Raw genomic sequence first — 10,558 nt, 5'->3', positions numbered from 1 at the left:
CTGCTGCTCTGACTCTCAGAAGAGTCACAGAAAACCACCAGGGAAAGCCTCCAGAGAACAAAGGCCCGGAAATACCGGTTCACATTGTGCCCATCCCCATCTCCCCTCGCAGGGAACAGGGCAACTCTACCCAAACAGGGTTGCCTGAATAATCAGTGTGGCAGGCCCCTCCTCCAGAAGGCAGGCTGAAAAATCAAGAAGCCCACATCTCTAAGGTCCTTATAAAACAAGTGCACATTGCCTGGGTCCTGGTCAATAATTTGGGCTCTGTACATCCCCACAAACTCTCCTCATCAGAATGACAAGGAGGAGGAATCCTCAACAAAGGAAAGAAACAGAGACTGTGGCCTCTGCCACAGAACTAATGTATATGGATATAACCAAACTGTCAGAAATGGAGTTCAGAGTAACAATGGTCAAGATGATGTGTAGGCTTGAAAAAAATATTAACAAGAATACAGAATCTCTAAGGGCAGAAATGAGAGTGAATTTTGCAGAAATTAAAAAGGGTATGAATCAAATGCAGCCTAAACTGGATGCTCTGACAACCAGGGTAAATGAGGCAGAAGAACGAATTAGTGAATTGGAAGATGGGATGATAGAAAAGAAGGAAAAAATGGGAACTTGGCTCAAAAAAATCCAATCTCAAGAATGTAGATTACAAGAGATTACTGACTCAATGAAACATTCCAATGTCAGAATCATCGGCATCCCCGAGGGGGTGGGGAAAGAGAGAGGTCTAGAAGAGATATTTGAACAAATTGTAGCTGAGAAGTTCCCTAATCTGGTGAAGGAAACAAGCATTCGTGTCCAAGAGGCAGAGAGGACCCCTCCCAAGATCAATGAGAACAGACCAACACCACGTCACATAATAGTACAATTCGCAAACATTAGATCCAAGGATATAATCTTGAAAGCGGCCAGGAGGAAGAAAATCCTCACCTACAGAGGGAGGAACATCAGAATAACATCAGACCCGTCTACAGAGAACTGGCAAGCCAGAAAGGGCTGGCAAGACATATTCAGAGCACTAAGTGAGAAGAACATGCAGCCAAGGATCTTTTATCCAGCAAGGCTGTCATTCAGAATTGATGGAGAGACAAGGACCTTCCAAGACCGGCAGAAACTGAAAGAATATGTGACCACCAAGCCAGCCCTACAAGAAATATTAAGGGGGGGGTTCTATAAAAGTAAAAAGACCCCAGGAGTGATACAGAACAGAAATTTACAATCTATAGAAACAAAGGCTTCACAGGCAACATAACATCATTAAAATCATCTCTCTCAATAATCACTCTCAATGTGAATGGCCTAAATGCTCCCATAAAACGCCACAGGGTTGCATATTGGATAAAAAGACATGACACATCCATTTGCTGTCTACAAGAGACTCATTTTGAACCTAAAGATACACCCAGACTGAAAGTGAAGGGATGGGAAAACATTTTTCATGCCAATGGACCTCAAAAGAAAGCTGGGGTAGCAATTCTTATATCACACAGATTAGATTTTAAACTAAAGACTGTAGTTAGAGATACAGAAGGACACTGTATTATTCTTAAAGGATGCATCCAACAAGTGGATATGACAATTATAAATATCTATGCCCCCAACAGGGGAGCAGCTAGATACACAAGCCAACCCTTAACCAGAATAAAGAGACATATAGATAATAATACGTTAATAGGAGGGGACCTCAACCCTCCACTCTCAGCAATAGACAGATCACCTAAGGAGAAAATCAACAAAGAAACAAGAGCTTTGAATGACATACTGGACCAGATGGACCTCATAGATATGTACAGAACACTACACCCCACAACAACAGAATACTCATTCTTTTCGAATGCACATGGAACTTTCTCCAGAATAGACCATATACCGGGTCACAAAACAGGTCTCAACCGATACCAAAAGACTGAGATGATTCCTTTCATATTCTAAGACCACAATGCTTTGAAACTGGAACTCAACCACAAGGAAAAATTAGGAAGAAACTCAAACACTTGGAAACTAAGAACAATCCTGCTTAAGAGTGATAGGGTAAACCAGAGAATTAAAGAAGAGCTTAAACAATTTATGGAAACCAATGAGAACGAAAACACATCGATCAAAAACCTATGGGACACTGCAAAGGCAGTTCTAAGGGGAAAATACATAGCCATCCAAGCCTCACTCAAAAGAACAGAAAAATCTAAAATGCAGTTTTTGAATTCTCACCTTAAGAAGCTGGAGCTGGAACAGAAGAACAGGCCTAACCCACACATGAGAAGGCAGTTGACCAAGATTAGAGCAGAAATCAATGAATTAGAAACCAGGAGCACAGTAGAGCAGATCAACAGAACTAGAAGCTGGTTCTTTGAAAGAATAAATAAGATCGATAAGCCACAGGCCAGACTTATCCAAAAGAATAGAGAAAGGACCCAAATTAATAAAATTATGAATGAAAGGGGAGAGATCACGACCAACACCAAAGAAATAGAAAGAATCATTAGAAACTATTATCAACAACTATATGCCAATAAATTAAACAACCTGGAAGAAATGGATGCCTTCCTGGAAACCTATAAACTACCAAGTCTGAAACAGGAAGAAATTGATTATTTAAACAGACCGATTAATTATGAAGAGATTGAAGCAGTGATCAAAAACCTCCCCAAAAACAAGAGTCCAGGGCCTGACGGATTCCCAGGGGAATTCTACCAAACATTCAAAGAAGAAATAATACCTATTCTCCTGAAGCTGTTTCAAAAAATAGAAACAGAAGGAAAACTACCAAACTCATTCTATGAGGCCAGTATTACCTCGATCCCCAAACCAGGCAAAGACCCCATCAATAAGGAGAATTACAGACCGATATCCCTGATGAATATGGATGCCAAAATTCTCAACAAGATCCTTGCTAATAGGATCCAACAGTACATTAAAAGGATTATCCATCACGACCAAGTGGGATTCATCCCTGGGATGCAAATGTGGTTCAACATTTGCATATCGATCAGTGTGATAGATCATATCAACAAGAAAAGAGTCAAGAACCATATGATCCTCTCAATTGATGCAGAAAAATCATTTGACAAAATACAGCATCTTTTCCTGATTAAAACACTTCAGTGTAGGGATAGAGGGTACATTCCTCAATCTCATAAAAATCATCTATGAAAAGCCTACAGCAAATATCATTCTCAATGAGGAAAAGCTGAAGGCCTTTCCCTTAAGATCAGGAACATGACAAGGATGCCCACTCTTGCCATTATTGTTCAACATAGTACTAGAAGTCCTTGCAACAGCAATCAGACTACAAAAAAGAATAAAAGGTATTCAAATCAGCAAAGAAGAAGTCAAACTCTCTTCGCAGATGACATGATACTCTATATGGAAAACCCAAAAGACTCCACCCCCAAATTACTAGAACTCATAGAACAATACCGTAATGTGGCAGGATACAAAATCATTGCTCAGAAATCAGTTGTATTTCTATACATGAACAATGAGACTGAAAAAAAAAAGAAATTAGGGAATCAATTCCATTTACAATAGCACCAAAAATCATATGATACCTCGGAATTAACTTAACCAGAGAGGTAAAGGATCTATATTCTAGAAACTACAGATCACTGTTGAAAGACATTGAAGAAGACACAAAAAGATGGAAAAACATTCCATGCTCATGGATCGGAAGAATAAACGTAGTTAAAATGTCTATGATACCCAGAGCATTCTACACTTTCAATGCCATCCCTATCAAAATAACAATGACATTTTTCAAAGAGCTGGAACAAACAGCCCTTAAATTTGTGTGGAACCAGAAAAGGCCCCAATTCGCCAAGCAAATGTTGAAAAGGAAAAACAAAGCTGGGGACATCATGTTGCCTGATTTCAAGCTATACTACAAAGCTGTGATCACCAAGACAGCATGGTATGGGCACAAAAACAGACACATAGACCAGTGGAACAGAATAGAGACTCCAGAAATGGACCCTTGGCTCTATGGTCAACTAATCTTTGACAAAGCAGGAAAAAACATCCAGTGGAAAAAAGACAGTCTCTTCAATAAATGGTGTTGGGAAAATTGGACAGCTACATGCAAAAGAATGAAACTTAACCACTCTCTCACACCATACACAAAGATAAACTCCAAATGGATGAAAGACCTTGATGTGAGACAGGAATCCATCAAAATCATAGAGGAGAACATAGGCTGTAACCTCTTTGACATCGGCCACAGCAACTTTTTTCATGACACGTCTCCAAAGGCAGGAGAAACAAATGATAAAATGAACTTGTGGGACTTCATCAAGATAAAAAGCTTCTGCATAGCAAAGGAAACAGTCATCAAAACTAAGAGGCAGCCCACGGAATGGGAGAAGATATTTGCGAATGATGCTACAGATAAAAGGCTGGTATCCAAGATCTATAAAGAACTTCTCAAACTCAATACACGAGAAACAAATAATCAAATCAAAAAATGGGCAGAAGATATGAAGACACTTTTCCAATGAAGACATACAAATGGCTAACAGACACATGAAAAAATGCTCAAAATCATCAGCCATCAGGGAAATGCAAATCAAAACCACATGGAGATACCACCGTACGCCAGTTAGAATGGCAAAAATGGACAAGGCGAGAAACAACAAATGTTGGAGAGGATGTGGAGAAAGGGGAACCCTCTTACACTGTTGGTGGGAATGCAAGTTGGTACAGCCCCTTTGGAAAACAGTGTGGAGGTCCCTCAAAAAGTTATAAATAGAGTTACCCTATGACCCAGCAATTACACTACTGGGTATTTACCCCAAAGTTACAGTCGTAGTGAAAAGAAGGGCCATATGCATCCCAATGTTCATAGCAGCATTGTCCACAATAGCTAAATTGTGGAAGGAGCCGAGATGCCCTTTAACAGATGAATGGATAAAGAAGATGTGGTCCATATACACAATGGACTATTACTCAGCCATCAGAAAGAATGATTACACAACATTTGCGGCAACATCGATGGGACTGGAGGAGATTATGCTAAGTGAAATAAGTCAAGCAGAGAAAGACAATTATCATATGGTTTTACTCATTTATGGAACATAAGAAATAGCAGGGAGATCGGTAGGAGAAGGAAAGGAAGAATGGGGGGGTAAACAGAAGGGAGAATGAACCACGAGAGACTATGGACTCTAGGAAACAAACTGAGGGCTTCAGAGGGGAGGGGTGTGGGGGATTGGGCTAGGTCAGTGATGGGTATTAAGGAGGGCACATACTGCATGGAGCACTGGGTGTTATACGCAAACAATGAGTCATGGAACACTACATCAGAAACTAATGATGTACTGTATGGTGACTAACATAACATAATAAAAAATTTAAAAAATAACAGGAGCTGTAGTGTCTTGGGATTATAATGTTATTTTCTGCCACGTGGACTGAGCAGTTGGAAAGCTAATCTGTAGGATGTGGTTCAGGCATCAGAACCCAGTGTATGCAGTGAGGAAGCCTGGGGAGAATGTTACCCTGTGTTTGTGGTGACTTCCAAGTCCCATTTCCATCTCTGTGTGAGGTCTGGCAAGATGGCCTCTTAACCTTTTGTGAGCACTTGAGTTAAGAGGGAAAAAGAGAGTCATCTGCTTGGCCCCAGGGCTTCTTCATGAGAGGTGGAGGGGAAGGTAACTTAAAGTATAAAAGGAGGCCACATCTTCTAATTTGTGGGGCAAGCTGTATATAGCAGATAAAGTCCATTAGCAAACTAATGTCTACTAAGGGTCAGTAACTTAATGGTTCTGAACTTAATGGTTCATTTATTTAACTGATGACTGCTGTCTTTATGGGGGTCTAATATTTAGTGGGCTCAGGAGGGTGATAAATAGGGCTCTGCTTAACCTTTTTTTTTTTAACCTACAGCCAATATCCCATCTGTGGTAATCCAGGACCACTACCACCAACTAATCATATGATATCCAAGACCTACTCATTTTCTCTGCAGATAGAGCACAATTTCAAGTAAGTGAACTTGATTACAAGAGTGGAAATGGGGTCCCCACAGTCAAAGAGTGATGCTGATGGTCTTTACACTGAGGAATAGGAGAGGAGAACTAGGTATGTGGTATTCTTTCCAGAGTCCTCTAAGATCAGAGTTTCATCATCAAAAGACTGAAAGTGAGAAACGGTCCTTCATACAAGAATAGAAAATGCTGAGTCTCATAAATCCAGACACGTGTAAGACCACTAGAATGTACAAGACGCAAAGAAGTGGCAAAGCAGCATATGTGCTCTTCACCAGCCGTGGGACAGAAAGCCCAGGTGATGCATACAATGTGAAATCCTCAGGAAATCTCCAAATTCATAATAACCATTCCCACCCAACGGCAGCAAGAAGACCAAAATAGTCACATTTTAATTCACTTCCTTTTACTACCCTTACTGGTACAGAGGTGTGCAGGAATGAGGCATGTGGTAGGGGACCAGGGGTGGTGGGGGAGGAGACATCAACACATTTGGCAGAGCTAATTAACAAGTCTAATTAGGATCATAGTAGAATGAAGTCAATGACGATGATCATCACCATAAATCAAAAGAGGGGAGCAAGGTCAGGGTTAACAGACAGTCAAAGTAACAGCCTATGGCAGGGAGTGAGGACAGGGCCTTCCACACATGAAAGCTCTCAAATTCAGACCTTCACATCACTTTCAAAGAAAGTTTATATATTAATATATAGTCACAGAGATATACTCACAACACTGAAAGAAGATGTTCCTCATGCAACTTAATACTTATATCCCATTTCTGGACCACACTCAAAGCACACTAGGAAATTATTCATTTCCCTAAATCTTACACAGTAGTCCCCCTCCTATCTGTGGTTTTGTTTTCCAAGGTTGCAGTGACCAGTGGTCAGCTGTGGTCTGGGAGCAGATGATTCCCCTTCTAACATATCGTCTGAAGGTCAAAAGTAGCTTAATGATACATCACAATGCCTCGTCATCGACCTCCCTTCATCTTATCATGTGGACATTTTATCATCTCACATCATCACAAGAAGAAGGGTGAGTACAGAGCAATAAATATTTTCAGAGAGAGAGAGAGACAGAGAGACAGAGACCACATTCACATAACTTATATTACAGTGTATTGTTATACTTGTTCTATTTTATTATTGTTGTTAATCATTTCCTGTGCCTAATTTATAAATTAAACTTTATCACAAGTATGTATGTATGTATAGGAAAAAATAGTATATATAGTTCAGTACTATCTGGTTTCAGGCATCTACTGGGGGTCCTTGGAATGTATCCCCTCTGGATAGGGAGGACTGCTATAATTATTTTGTGAATGGCACAGATAATGTTTTGTATTTTTGGTGTCTAAAAAATACATTAATTACATTTAAGGCATATTATGTTATAAACCCTGTTACACATTTTCTTCTAAAAAATGTTAGTAGTTTAGGTGTCTCCTGATGAGAGCTCCTAGTTTGGAATACAAGAGTTTATGATTTAGAGGAAAGCATAAATAAATCCCTGGAAGCAAGGTGAGATACACAGAAGACAAGGATCAGGTTTGCTATGGCAACCAATGGCATGATGGAGGTCAAAACCAGGTAGAGGAGGACTCAGCACCCGGTCCCTGGCTGGCACTGGCTGCTCCTGGAAGAGCCCCTCCCTGCATGACCCAGGTTCTTGGGGGAATGCCTGAGTGCTCAGGTGTCCCACTTCCCAAAAACATCCTGTGGCTTGCCGATGGGCAGGAAATGTAATTGCTGAATAATTAGTCCATGAATCATTGAGAATTGACTCGTATGAAATAATGAGGAGGGATGCCCTCTGGGTTAGGAAACACATTTAATACTGGAAGCCTGAAATTCAGGTAAAACTAAATCATAAGGTTGTCACTTTCAGCACCTATATCAACCCAAAACTGTAAATGATTGATTAAAACAAGTCGTAAGAAGAGGAAGGCACTATATAGTTTGGCACTATTAAAAGGAAAAATGTCTATCAGCAAACAACTAACATGGGTACTTGAAAATTACTCACAAATCAAACTAATGGTGGACAGAACCATGAAGAGGGATGATTTGCTACATGTGTCTTTCTTCAAATGGCCCACCCCATACTAATGAGAATTTGTTATCTTAGGAATTTGAGTCATCTCAAAGGAAAAAAAAAGAGGGCCATACTCAGGGAGTGGCCCTCTTTGGGTGGTTTGCTGGGACCATTCTTCTCTAACACCTTGTATTCATTTGTTGTCATTTGAGGTGGGGACTGTCCCTTATACAGTTCACATCTGCAGTACCTAGGATAGTGTCTGTCTGTCCTCTCTGATCCTTGTGCTTAAATGTCTCATGCATCTGCCACTCTCCAGCCAGCTACAGAAGAGCAATGGGTTGCTCAACCAATCCAGTCCACAGCCCTTTTACTCCCAGCACACGTGATAGCTAATCTTTGGCTCCCCCTTTTGAGTATCTGCATGCATTGCCCTCTTTAGCTTCTGGGACTTTTTCCCACCTGCCTCTCAGGTTCCCTGATCTAGACCCAGCAGGACCTGTCTGGTAAAGCTGACATTTCCTCCAGAGTACCTGGCTCATACTAGGTATATAAGCAGATTCAATTTCTTTGGCGCAGTCTAGTCATAGCTCATCTGTAGTGATACTTTTGTTCTTTTAAAATAATTCAACAAACATTTATGGCAGGCCTTCAATATATACTGAAGACTCAAATATAGCACCAAGCCCTGAAGATACAAAGCCTTCTATTTCCCTCCCTCCCTCCCTCCCTCCCTCCCTCCCTTCCTTCCTTCCTTGTATTCAGTATTTTGCTAAGTACCTAGAGATGCAGAGATGAATAAAATGCAGTCCTGGCTCTCAGAAGGCTTTCAATCTAGTTAGTGACTCACAAAAGTCCATGGAGGATGAATTTACACAAAGATGTGGTAAGTGCTGTGCTAGGGTTTGCACAGGGTCCCAGGAGTGTGTGTGTGTGTGTGTGTGTGTGTGTGTGTGTGTGTGGTGTCAGCAGTGGGAATGTCATCTATCTTAGCCTGCAGAGGGTCAGGAAAGCTTCCAGAGGAAGTGACCCTGGAGCTGAGGTCTAAAAAAGTAGAATTTGTCCGGGGTGGAGGTTTTGGATGCACCAAGCAGGGGGAACACCTTATGCAAATGTCCCGAGGCCAAAACCTCTTGGTATGTGTGGGGAATTACAAGTGATCTGGAGTGTGGAGGGATGAATCTGAAAATGTCCTCAGGGACTGATTTATAAATAGCCCTGTGTATGTCACTACAGAATCCTGCAAAAGTGTGAAGACTGAAGAATTTTATGTTCGTGCCACATTAGTCTGGTATTTAAAAGATATTTGGCCAACTAGTATGCGGATTGTTGACCTGCAGGCCAACGGGCAGGCCTGCAAGCCTAGAATCCAGTTAGGAAGTATGAGTTAAAAAGAAAGCGTCTCTGCCTTCCAAACCCTCACGGTCTGGGGCTCGATAGAAATCATTTACCATAATAGAGTGAGGTACATATTAATACAGGCAGGTGCACAGCAAGCCCTAGCACTGATTACCACTGTGGACCGTATGATTTTAAGTTCCTCCTGTCTTTAAAATTGTGCAGCTCTAGGCTACCTACTTGTGGGGAATGATGCCTCTGAGCCTCTCTGCTTTGAGGCTTAATGGCATATAAAAGAGGAATCACGTAAGAATATTCATCATAATACCAGTAAACAACCCGAAAACCCATATGGGAGAGTGAAAGAATAGACTCTCGTAGAGACACAACATTCTATATAGTCAGAGGGAATGAACCACAGCAATGACACTATGTTATGTTATGGATGAAACTTAGACACATAAATCTAAGTGGTAGGTCCCAAAAGATTATATTCAATGTTATCCTCTCTTCATAAATTAAAGAAATAACTAAAATATGTTTTAAAGAAATATATATATAATAAATACAGTAAAATTCTAATTATTTTATGTAATTATATTACCATTAATTATAATCATTAATCATTAAGATATTAATCCATAAATATTCTATTAAGATTACTTTTCTACATTATATTGACATATACTTCTTATATGCTAATTGTAATTAATATGTCATTATCAATTATTAGCATAAATACATATAGAAATTTAACATAATATATTAACATAAGTATATATACATATATACTAAAACTACAGAAAAAGGAAAGCAAGAGAAAGATGAACATGGGTTTTATTACATGGATGGAGAAAAGCATGAGAATGAATGGCAGAGGGACTGGATGGTTAAATTATAACCAAGTTTCTAGACTTAGTTTGGGATGGTGGGTTTGGAAGCTAATCACATTATTCAAAGTTAATAAATAACTAAATAATAAATATAAGAAAGCCATGTATGGATCCTTGATGAGAAAATGTCCTGAATAGGAAGGAATATGATTTATCTGATCCAGTGCACCTAAGCTCAAAAAGGAAAGAAACATAAGAGAATGAAGGAAGCAGACAGATTATAATGGCACCTGTGCGGGATTCTGAGGGGCACCAGCTGGGGCTAGGGAAGCGGAGAGGGCCAGGAAGCCCGTGAGG

The 10,558-nt window shown here is 40.2% G+C and overlaps 1 protein-coding gene across 3 annotated transcripts in view; it reads right to left on the bottom strand.

Moving 5' to 3' along the window:
* Positions 1-10,558, bottom strand: part of AOAH (acyloxyacyl hydrolase) — a 176,864-nt gene that overhangs the window by 131,263 nt on the left and 35,043 nt on the right. The gene's annotated exons all lie outside the window — the stretch shown is intronic.

Source organism: Ursus maritimus, unplaced genomic scaffold (assembly GCF_017311325.1).
Source record: "Ursus maritimus isolate PB19 unplaced genomic scaffold, ASM1731132v1 scaffold_3, whole genome shotgun sequence".
NCBI lineage: Eukaryota > Metazoa > Chordata > Mammalia > Carnivora > Ursidae > Ursus > Ursus maritimus.
This window is presented reverse-complemented; position numbering and strand designations above follow the sequence as displayed.